The 10,418-nt window shown below is 45.1% G+C and overlaps 1 long non-coding RNA gene across 1 annotated transcript in view; it reads left to right on the forward strand.

Moving 5' to 3' along the window:
* LOC114214722 (uncharacterized) overlaps positions 1 to 10,418 on the forward strand; it is a 35,698-nt gene that overhangs the window by 16,486 nt on the left and 8,794 nt on the right. The window contains exon 2 of the long non-coding RNA XR_003610478.2: positions 10,088 to 10,223. This is a non-coding gene — a long non-coding RNA (uncharacterized LOC114214722). The remainder of the gene's footprint in view (positions 1 to 10,087; positions 10,224 to 10,418) is intronic.

Consider the following 10,418-nt stretch of genomic DNA (forward strand, 5'->3'; position numbering starts at 1 on the left):
TTGTATCTCTGGGGTAAATACCCAGTAGTGCAATTGCTGGGTCATAGGGTAGCTCTATTTTCAACTTTTTGAGGAACCTCCATACTGTTTTCCAGAGTGGCTGCAACAGCTTGCATTCCCACCAACAGTGTAGGAGGGTTCTCCTTTCTGCGCATCCTCTGCAACATCTGTCATTTCCTGACTTGTTCATTTTAGCTATCCTGACTGGTGTGAGGTGGTATCTCATTGAGGTTTTGATTTGGATTTCCCTGATGCTGAGCGATGTTGAGCACTTTTTCATGTGTCTGTTGGTCATTTGGATGTCTTCTTTGCAGAAATGTCTGTTCATGTCTTCTACCCATTTCTTGATTGGATTATTTGTTCTTTGGGTGTTGAGTTTGATAAGTTCTTTATAGATTTTGGATATTAGCCCTTTATCTGATATGTCATTTGCAAATATTTTCTCCCATTCTGTCAGTTGTCTTTTGGTTTTGTCGACCGTTTCCTTTGCTGTGCAAAAGATTTTTATCTTGTTGAAGTCCCAATAGTTCATTTTTGCCCTTGCTTCCCTTGCCTTTGGTGATGTTTCTAGGAAGAAATGTACAGCATCCTTTCTTGATTAAACTCTTCACAGTGTAGGGATAGAGGAAACATACCTCAATATCATAAAGGCCATATATGAAAAGTCCACAGCAAATATCATTCTCAATGGGGAAAAACTGAGAGCTTCTCCGCTAAGGTCAGGAACATGACCGGGATGTCCTCCTAGCCTCAGCAATCAGACAACAAAAAGAAATAAAAGGCATCCAAATAGGCAAAGAAGTAAACTCTCACTCTTTGCAAATGACATGATACTCTATGTGGAAAACCCAAGGACTCCATTCCAAAATTGCTAAAACTCAGACAGGAATTCAGCAATGTGCTGAAATTAGTTGCATGTCTATACACTAACAAAGAGACAGAAGAAAGAGAAATTAAGGAGTCGATCCATTTACAATTGCACCCAAAACCATGAGATACCTAGGAATAAACCTAACCAAAGAGGCAAAGGATCTGTACTCAGAAAACTATAGAATACTCATGAAAGAAATTGAGGAAGACACAAAGAAATGGAAAAACCTTCCATGCTCATGGATTGGAAGAAATGGATTCACAAATATTGTGAAAATATCTATGCTACCTGGAGCAATCTACACATTTAATGCAATCCCTATCAAAATACCATCAACTTTTTTCAAAGAAATGGAACAAATAATCCTAAAATATGTATGGAACCAGAAAAGACCCCGAATAGCTAGAGGAATATTGAAAAAGCAAAGCAAAGCTGGTGGCATCACAATTCAGGACTTCCAGCTCTATTACAAAGCTGTTGTCATCAAGACAGTATGGTACTGGCACAAAAACAGACACATACATCAGTGGAACAGAATAGAGAGCCCAGAAATGGACCCCCAACTCTATGGTCAACTAATCTTCGACAAAGCAGGAAAGAATGTCCAATGGAAAAAAGTCTCTTCAACAAATGGTGTTGGGAAAATTGGACAGCCCCATGCAGAAGAATGAAACTGGACTATATCCTTACACCACACATAAAAATAGGATCAAAATAGATGACAGACCTAAATGTGAGACAGGAATCCATCAAAATTCTAGAGGAGAACATGGGCAGCAACCTCTGTGGCCTTGGCTGCAGCAATGTCTTGCTAGACACATCTCCAAAAGCAAGGGAAACAAAGGTAAAATGAACTATTGGGACTTTATCAAGATAAAAAGCTTTTGCACAGCAAAGGAAACAGTCGACAAAAGCAAAAGACAACCGACAGAATGGGAGAAGATATTTGCAAATGACATATCATATGAAGGGCTAGTATCCAAAATCTATAAAGAACTTATCAAACTCAACACCCAAAGAACAAATAATCCAATCAAGAAATGGGCGGAAGACATGAACAGACATTTCTGCAAAGAAGACATCCAAATGGCCAACAGACACATGAAAAAGTGCTCAACATCGCTCAGCATCAGGGAAATCCAAATCCAAACCACAACGAGGTATCATCTCACACCAGTCAGAAGAGCTAAAATTAAGCACCCAGGAAATGACAGATATTGGCCAAGATGTGGAGAAAGGGGAATCTTTTTATACTGTTGGTAGGGATGCAAGCTGGTATAGCCACTCTGGAAAACAGTATGGAGGTTCCTCAAAAAGTTGAAAATAGAGCTACCCTACAACCCAGCAATTGCACTACTAGGTATTTACCTCAAAGATACGAAGGTAGTGATCCGAAGGGGGCACCTGCACCTAATGTTTATAGCAGTAATGTCCACAATAGCCAAACTATGGAAAGAACCCAGATGTCCATCAACAGATGAATGGATAAAGAAGATGTGGTGTATATATACAATGGAATATTACTCAGCCATCAAAAAACCCAAAATCTTGCCATTTACAATGACGTGGATGGAACTAGAGGGTATTATGCTGAGCGAAAAAAGTTAATCAAAGACAAATACCATATGATCTCACTCATATGTGGAATTTAAGGAACAAAACAGAGGATCATAGGGGAAGGGAGGGAAAAATAAAACAAGATGAAACCAGAGAGGGAGACAAACCATGAGACTCTTAATCATAGGAAACAAACTGAGGGTTGCTGGAGGGGAGGTGGGGGGATGAGGTAACTGTGTCATGGACATTAAGGAGGGCAGTGAGCACTTGGTGTTATATAATACTGATGAATCACTGAGCTCTACCTCTGAAACTAATAATATACTATATGTTAATCAATTGAATTTAAATTAAAAAAACCACCAAGTATTTATTGGGTTCCTACTTAAAAAAATTATCATTTAGTTAACACTCCCCCAAAAATATGTTAGATAACTGGCTATCCTTACCATATATATTATTATCCCTATTTAATAGGTAAATAATCTGAGGTGAAAGTCTCAGATTATATGCAAAGTATGATTAAAACAATTCTCCCTCTTTCCCCCTGCTTACTATCCCCTTGAGTTCAGGCTGACTTGTAGTGTCATTTCTAAACCCCTTGACAAAGAGTCCAGACATCTTGCCCAGGAATGCTACCTGCTGTCACAATAAGAGAAGTCTCCCTGAACTGGTTTCTTTGCCCTTTCCTTCAGGTTTTTTGTAGCTGACTTACCTGTGGAAGGCGCTCAAGCCCTTTCCCTTTCTTGGCAAAACTTGTCGTCATCCTTTCAGTACCCACCTTAGATGTCCCTGACTCCCTCAGTCGGTTGCTCACTCCTTCACTTTCCCTTAGCCTCTAAATGCCTCCACTATGGCTTGGATCATGCGGTTTTTTGAATTGGCTTATTTCGGTATCTTCCACTAGACTATTTCAGTCTTCAAGAGCAAGGACTGTCTTTTCATTTTTGCCTTCTCTGTGTCCAGCACAGTTTGCTGAATGATCAGTTCCTCCCGTCTGAAATCATCCTGCTTTCTGATTTTAAGCTTCTTTAAACTCCTGGTCTTTTCTCTTTTTCTTTCTGACTGCCATCACACATTCTCACATCCGAGTCCCCGAGCTCACTTCTGCTAGCTCGTATTTCCTAACGTCCACTTCTTCTTGCTTGCCCAGTAATTCCAATATAGGCACCGTGAAATTTGGTGTTTCCCTAGGATCACTTTTGCTTTTTGTTGTCTTACAGGGAAGGTAGAGATTGCAGTATTAAATTGTGGAGGAGGATGTTCTTCTTATGTCCCTGTCACAAATCCAAGTTCCATGTGAGGGAGGGGCTGTCATTCTGGAGGTCCTATGCAGATGACTTGGGCAGGAATTAGGTCCATGGTTTTTTACTCACTGCATTTCTAGGCAAAGTAAGGGCCCTAGAAATGTTCCGATGCTGGGCAACTGTTCTCACATCAAGAAGCCTACCTATTTTATTCTGTGCCCTGCCCACTCTCAGCACACATGATGCAGGAATTTTATGTGAGGGAGCCAGGGCACTGACCTGAACACCCCTGCACTGTTTGTGCTGTTGCCCCAGACACTGGAACCACAACCACTGTCTTTGGCCATCAGCTCACCTGCTGAGTAATAGGCTGGAACATCAGGCAGCATTTCCTCCCTCTGGAAATTAGCTGTGGTTCTGGTCAGGAACACTGGAGTTTCTACCCTTCTCTTGGTCCTTAAAATGAAAGACTATTCAACAGAAAAGATAATCAGAAATGTGGAAAATATCCATGTCCTTTGCCCTGAACCCAGAGAAGCAGATAGGCGCCATCTTCATGGTGCGGAAGTTGTAGAGGGACGATGCTCTAAAAGCCAGGACAGTCCCAGGCTGAGGCTACCACCATTAGACTTGGCACTTTCTCATACTTCCCTCCCTCCCACGACCTTTCTCCATCAGTATTAACTAATTCCAGAGAAGTCCCTGCATTTGGAGAGGAAATTCAGAGTACAATGACCATTTCTTCTTTAGAGTGATTATCTATTGCGATCAATAAATTGTGATGAGCCCCTGCAGGCCCCTGCAGGCAGGAGCTGTGGGAGCTGTTTGCTGTGGAGGCAGGGGTGTATTGTCTAGGCAGTGAGAACCTGAAGGCCAAGGCACTGCTGCTTATGTTACCTTATCTGCTATAAACTCCCAAGTGGAGGCTGGAGCACGTGAAGCGACCCAGGGAGCATATACCCACTAGTAGGGAACCCTCCACTCCCTGGGGAGCACAGAGCACCTGGTATTTCTGGACAGTGTGGCCTGGGTGTGGCCAGACTCCCCCCAAATCCTTACTCTAGTGCTTCTAATGGCAGGCGACCATAGAGATATGCCCTGGAGGTCTCCAACCTAAGAGCAAATTTTCTTTTGAGGCTCATGTTTGGTTTCTGTGTGTTTTCTTATTAATTTTTAGACATTTTGAAACAATCCCAAACTTACAGAGAAATTGAAAGCACAGTGCAAATAACCTTTTTCCTCTGTACCATGTAAAAGTCAATTGCCTATATATTTGTTTTTTTTCAAAAGCAAAGTATATTTTATTAACCTTTTTTGACTTTAACAACCAATGTAATGAAAGTTTAACATTTCTTTTTTCTTTTCCTTTTTTCATAGTGAGAATTCAATTTTTTTTTAAAGATTTTATTTATTTGTCAGAAAGAGCGAAAGAGAGCGAGCACAAGCAGGGGGAATGGCAGGCAGAGGGAGAAACAGACTCCCCGCCAAGCAAGGAGCCTGATGCAGGACTTGATCCCAGGACTCTCGGATCATGACCTGAGCCGAAGGCAGACACTTAACCAACTGAGCCACCCAGGCATCCCAAGAATTCAAATTTTTTAAATTATTTTTTTCTTGGCTATTTTTTTCAGTTTTATTGGGATAGAATTGACTTGTAACATGGTATTTATTTAAGGTGTACAATACAATGATCTGATACATGTATACATTGCAAGATGGTCACCATGATAAGCTTAGTTAACATCTATCACCTCAAATAGTTACAATTTGTTTTCTTGTGATGACAAGAAAACTTGAAGATCTGTTCTCTCCCTTACGTATTTGCATTCTACGAAGATACCACCTCGATAATACCGGTGGCTTCTGAAAAAGGCACTGATATTGAAAGGGAAGGAAGGGTGCTTTCATTGTTTTAATGAATAACTTTGGTATTGCTTGATGTTTTTTCACCGTGAGAGCATATGTATGCATTACTAGTTTGTTTTAAAAGTAAATGAAAAAGGGATTGGCCTTAGCGCTACCTTCTTGGAAACCTCTGCGCCGTGAGAGGTTTGTGGAGGAAGAAGCAAATGCTCAGGTTGAAGTGAACAAGAAGAAAGACAAGGCAGAGTCCAAGTAAACCATTAGCTTTTGCACTCATGGAAGCCATAGCAGAAATAAGGAAAGCCAGAGGCCAGGGGTGCTGGTACAAATTGTTGGATCACATGCCTACTTTCTAGAACTTGATTCAGTGGATCTAGAATAGCCATCCACTTTTGAGAGACCCACCTTGCTTACACCAAAACAGTCCATTTTGGTCCTTTGCCCTGGACCTGTGACTTCTGAGACTTATTCTGTTTTCATTTGTGGCTGAATGTAACAGGTGTACAACAAATCATCTCTTCTTTTTTTTTTTTTTTAAAGATTTTATTTATTTATTTGACAGAGAGAGAGAGAGAGCACAAGTAGGCAGAGCGGCAGGCAGAGGGAGAGGGAGAAGCAGGCTCCCCGCCGAGCAGGGAGCCCGATGCAGGGCTCGATCCCAGGACCCTGGGATCATGACCTGAGCCGAAGGCAGACGCTTAACGACTGAGCCACCCAGGCGCCCCACAAATCATCTCTTCTGCTGTCTTAGCTAAAGAAAAAAAAGTAAACGAAAGGTAAAACTAGTAATGAAAAACATTTTAAAAGAGTAAGTTGCTGGCATCATGTGCCCCCTACAAGGACATTCCCCTCTAAAACCCCAACAGACCCACCCAATCAGGAAACTCACAAGGGTACCTGACTGCCATCTGTCTGCACACCCCACTTGAGTTTCTCCAGTTGTCCCAGGGGTGTCCTTTATCTCAAAAGGATCCAGCCTGCCTTCTGTGTGGGTCACTGTGGTTCTGCCCTCTCACCCTGCACGGAGGCCTAGCTTGCTCTGCTGGGCCAGACTACCTTAGGGCTGAGCTGTTGAGGCAGGCAAGAGCAAGAGGAAGAATGAATATATGTATATGGTTTTATCTTATATATAAAATAATGCATTATATATATTACATATTTTACATAATATATGTAATGTATCTTGTTGTTTGATATAACACATCCAAAGACACCTCGGGCTTTAACTGAAATATTTGAGTGAATTTTGCCTCTTCTGGGCAGATGCCCCTTCAAGGCAAGCCACAAGGCAAGTGTGTTGTGTGGGGGCAGTCCCCTGTGCCGGGGCACGTGGCCCTTGTCCCTAGTAAGGCCCCTGACAGCACTGTACAGATTGCACAACCACGTGTAGTGGGCTCTGGAGTCAGACTGCTGGGGTTTATGTCCAGGCCGGCCACCCATAACTGTGTGGCCTCAGACATGCTACGGACTCTCTAGCCTCTGTAAATAGAGAGAGTAAAGGAAAGAACTCGATTATAGCCCTGTTGGAATATTGCATGAGCTCAGGCACTTTAAGCACTTAGCACAGTGCCTGGCATGTGGTAAACCCCAGGAAGAGTTTGCTCCTACTAATACACCTGCATTTATCTTAACGTAAAGAAGTCTACCACACGGTGCTGGAGGGCTGAGGAAGGTATGTCTCGTTAGCCTGTGGCTTCGGGTAGTGCATGGCACATGGCCCCGGGCAACTCACTGCAAGTGAGTTTTTCTCCAGTTTCTGAAGCCAGGATGGCTTTCTGCCCTTCCTCTCCTCAGGCTGGAGAAATAGAGAATAAATAGCCAGAGCATCCAGGCATCCCTTCCCCTCTCCACTTCCTACTTCTTTCCCCAATCTCCACCTCTCCCCACATCCTGAGGATGAACAAAATAGCAGATGGGAGAAGTGAAACAGGACCAGGCTGAATGGTCCTGGCAGCACCCGGCTCCCCCGAGGCTGCCGAGGCAGCACGCTGATGGCTCAGAGCCTGGCCAGGGGCCCCGAGAGAGCTGAAATGACAAATAGCTTTGGCCCTGTTTTGGTTCATGTTGTGGCAGGAGGGAGGAGCCTGAGGTGGAAAATGACCCCCACCCCCCAGCCTCCATCCCCTACGCCTCTGCCCTGAAACGTTGGTTTCTCCAGACAGCAGGAAAAAAGCTACCTCCCTGCTCCCAGCCCACTTCTAGACTGGCCACCTGCTCGCTCTACAGGGCAGGCCACTCTGGGACTTTTCATGACAAACAGTCTCCTGGGTTGTTTGGGGATATGGGGTTTGTGTGAGAGACTGGGGAGCCTGCTTTGCTGATGAGGTCACTCTTCCTTGAGCTATTACCTTGCTTTCCTTGGCCAGAGCAAGCAGCAGGAATGCCTTGGAGCAGTGTTTGTTTGTGAAACATCAAATCCCTGCCTAGTTACGCCCAAGCAGGCCAGCTTGCCTCCAGACCCCAGTCCCTCAGTGGTTCTTCCGTCTTCAGTCCTGCAGGTACAGGTGTCTGTTACCTGCCTTGGAACCAAACGGCTGGAGCTCGGCCGAGGCAGGCTGGGCAGGGGCCAGCTTCCCTCCTGGAGCCGGAGGACATGGGCCGGCCCTGTGGTCTCCTGGGCCAACGTGCTTTGTAGATTTCATTTGCAGACTAATTTTGCTGGTAGGGAATATGGGCAAGAGGCCAGGGCAGCATTTGGCAAGGAGGGGACATCTCCCAGAGAGGGAGAGCTGTTTGAATTCCCAGGGATTGCACTCTGAATTCCTGCCCTCCACTTCCTGCCTGTGGGCCGGTGGCCGGTGGCCCGCACTGACCTGGCCTGCGGGTAGCCATCTCCAGCTACAGGCACTGACCCCACAGGCACACCAGAGGGAGCAGGTAGCCTGGGTCCCTGCCAGCCGGGAGTTTTTGCCCTGCCCGCTGCTGACGGGCCTGGCCCCACAGTCTGGCCCCAGGCTCTGCAAACGATTCTATTTTAGGTTGCTGACTAGCTCTTCAGCCCTCATTCCTGTCTTGAGCTTCCTGAGTCACTTCTCCTCACTCCCCGCTCTGCTTCTTTCTGAATGGAGTGGGTTAGCATAACACCATATGTTAGAAGAGCAATTCACAATTGATAAAGCCTTTTTGTGCACCAGCTCTCTTCTGATCGTTCATCAGCCTGTGAGGTCCACCAGGCAGGTAACAATCCATGTTTCACAGATGAGCAACAATGGAGGCTTAAAGAAACTCAGGCAGTTTGATCTACGAGATACACACACACACACACACACACACACACACACACACACACAGAAGCACACTGCAAGTCATTGTGGAGTTGAGTCTTAAGAATCAGGCTTCCCGTCTTGAGTCTGATGCTCATCCCTACCACCCTACATGTCTAGGTGTCCACGGTATAGGGCACTGGCAAGTGAGACCCTGCAGGACAACCTGTGGTGGCCATTTCTTTTCTTCTTGATGGAGGATGCTTGCTTCTGGGGACCATTGCACTTTGAATCTAAGGCATTTAAAATACTGATGGGGCATAAGCAGAACTCCAGACAAAGTAGAGGAAGTAGCCTGAATTTGTTCCCCCATCCGAGGCCCTTAACCCCCTCCTCTCACCTTATCTCCAGGTTCCTAAGAAATCCTTTCCTCCATTCCTTGGAGGAACAAAGGATTGATAACAATTCACACTGTTTAAAGGGTTACCCCTCCGGACCTTAGCTCACCTTACAATTATGTGGTCTATGCCACAACTTACAAGACAGGCACATCCAAATGCATTGTCTTGTGAAAATGAATTAAGGAAATCTCACTAAAATGGAGTCAGGAGGTTCAGCATGGGTAGCTCTCACACCCTTCCATTCCTCCTCTATTGCTAATCCAATAGGAAAAGGTGGATTTTGCATGTGGCTACTACTTGACTACCCCAGCAAGAGGAAGGAAAGCTTTCTTCCTCCCTTGGCAACAACCCAGCCAATGAGAGACAGTTATAACTCAGCCAATGGAAAGCCACTATACTTCAAACTCGCAGTTTACTCCAATGGGTTTGTCGTTTAAAACAGCCCTTCCAACTTCCAGCTTCCTCTATAAAAGAGCGTTTCTCCGCTTTGTTTCCTGTACTTACCTATGGTTTTGATGCAGTTTCTCTGTCCTAGAGTGCAGTTCTCTGCTATTCCTTAATAAAACCGTATTTGCTAGTAAAATAACTGGCAGTTTTATTTTTAAGGTTATTAGTCTCCAGGAGAAAGTACAAATTTTTAACAACTAGCATAGCATGGACAACCATTGAGAACAAACCTGGGTCATAGCACTGGGTGGGTCTTGGAGCCCCCCCTGCCCCTCCATAGTGCTAGGCATTACCTATAGCTGCTGATCCATGGGGAGGTCTGCAAGAGTCCCAGGAGGGGGGCTGGGCAACCAGGGCCAAGGGGGGTACTTTGGGGAACTCTGGGCATTGGCCATTGCCAGCTAGTGCCAAAGCACTCGGACATTTCCACACATGCACCACCATACTTGTGCACACCATTGTATATTAATGTCAATTGTCTTGTTTAATCTTTTCTAGGACATGTGGAAGGATATACTACATTTTCTGTTCAACGATGGAGGAAATTGAATCTCCATGACATTCAACAGCTTCTCAAGCTCTCACAGCCAGTGTTTCTGGCAGCTGGAGAAGTTCAGGGCATGGAGTACCCAAGGTGGGAGGCCCTTTGTGAGATAGAGGAGGTGGGGCTCCTGAGTAGGCCGAGGGCACCACTGAGGGCTCAGACCCCGCCAGATGTCAGGGAGCCGGGGGTGGGGAAACAAACAGAAAGAAAAGGTATGTGTGTTGATGCTGACTGGGAAGTTGAAAGAGGGTGGGGGTGGGCAGACATTGAGAAACTGGGAATAAG

The sequence above is a fragment of the Eumetopias jubatus genome, unplaced genomic scaffold, assembly GCF_037043125.1.
Source record: "Eumetopias jubatus isolate StellerSeaLion01/CBP00866 unplaced genomic scaffold, mEumJub1_p1.0 scaffold_4, whole genome shotgun sequence".
Classification (NCBI taxonomy): domain Eukaryota; kingdom Metazoa; phylum Chordata; class Mammalia; order Carnivora; family Otariidae; genus Eumetopias; species Eumetopias jubatus.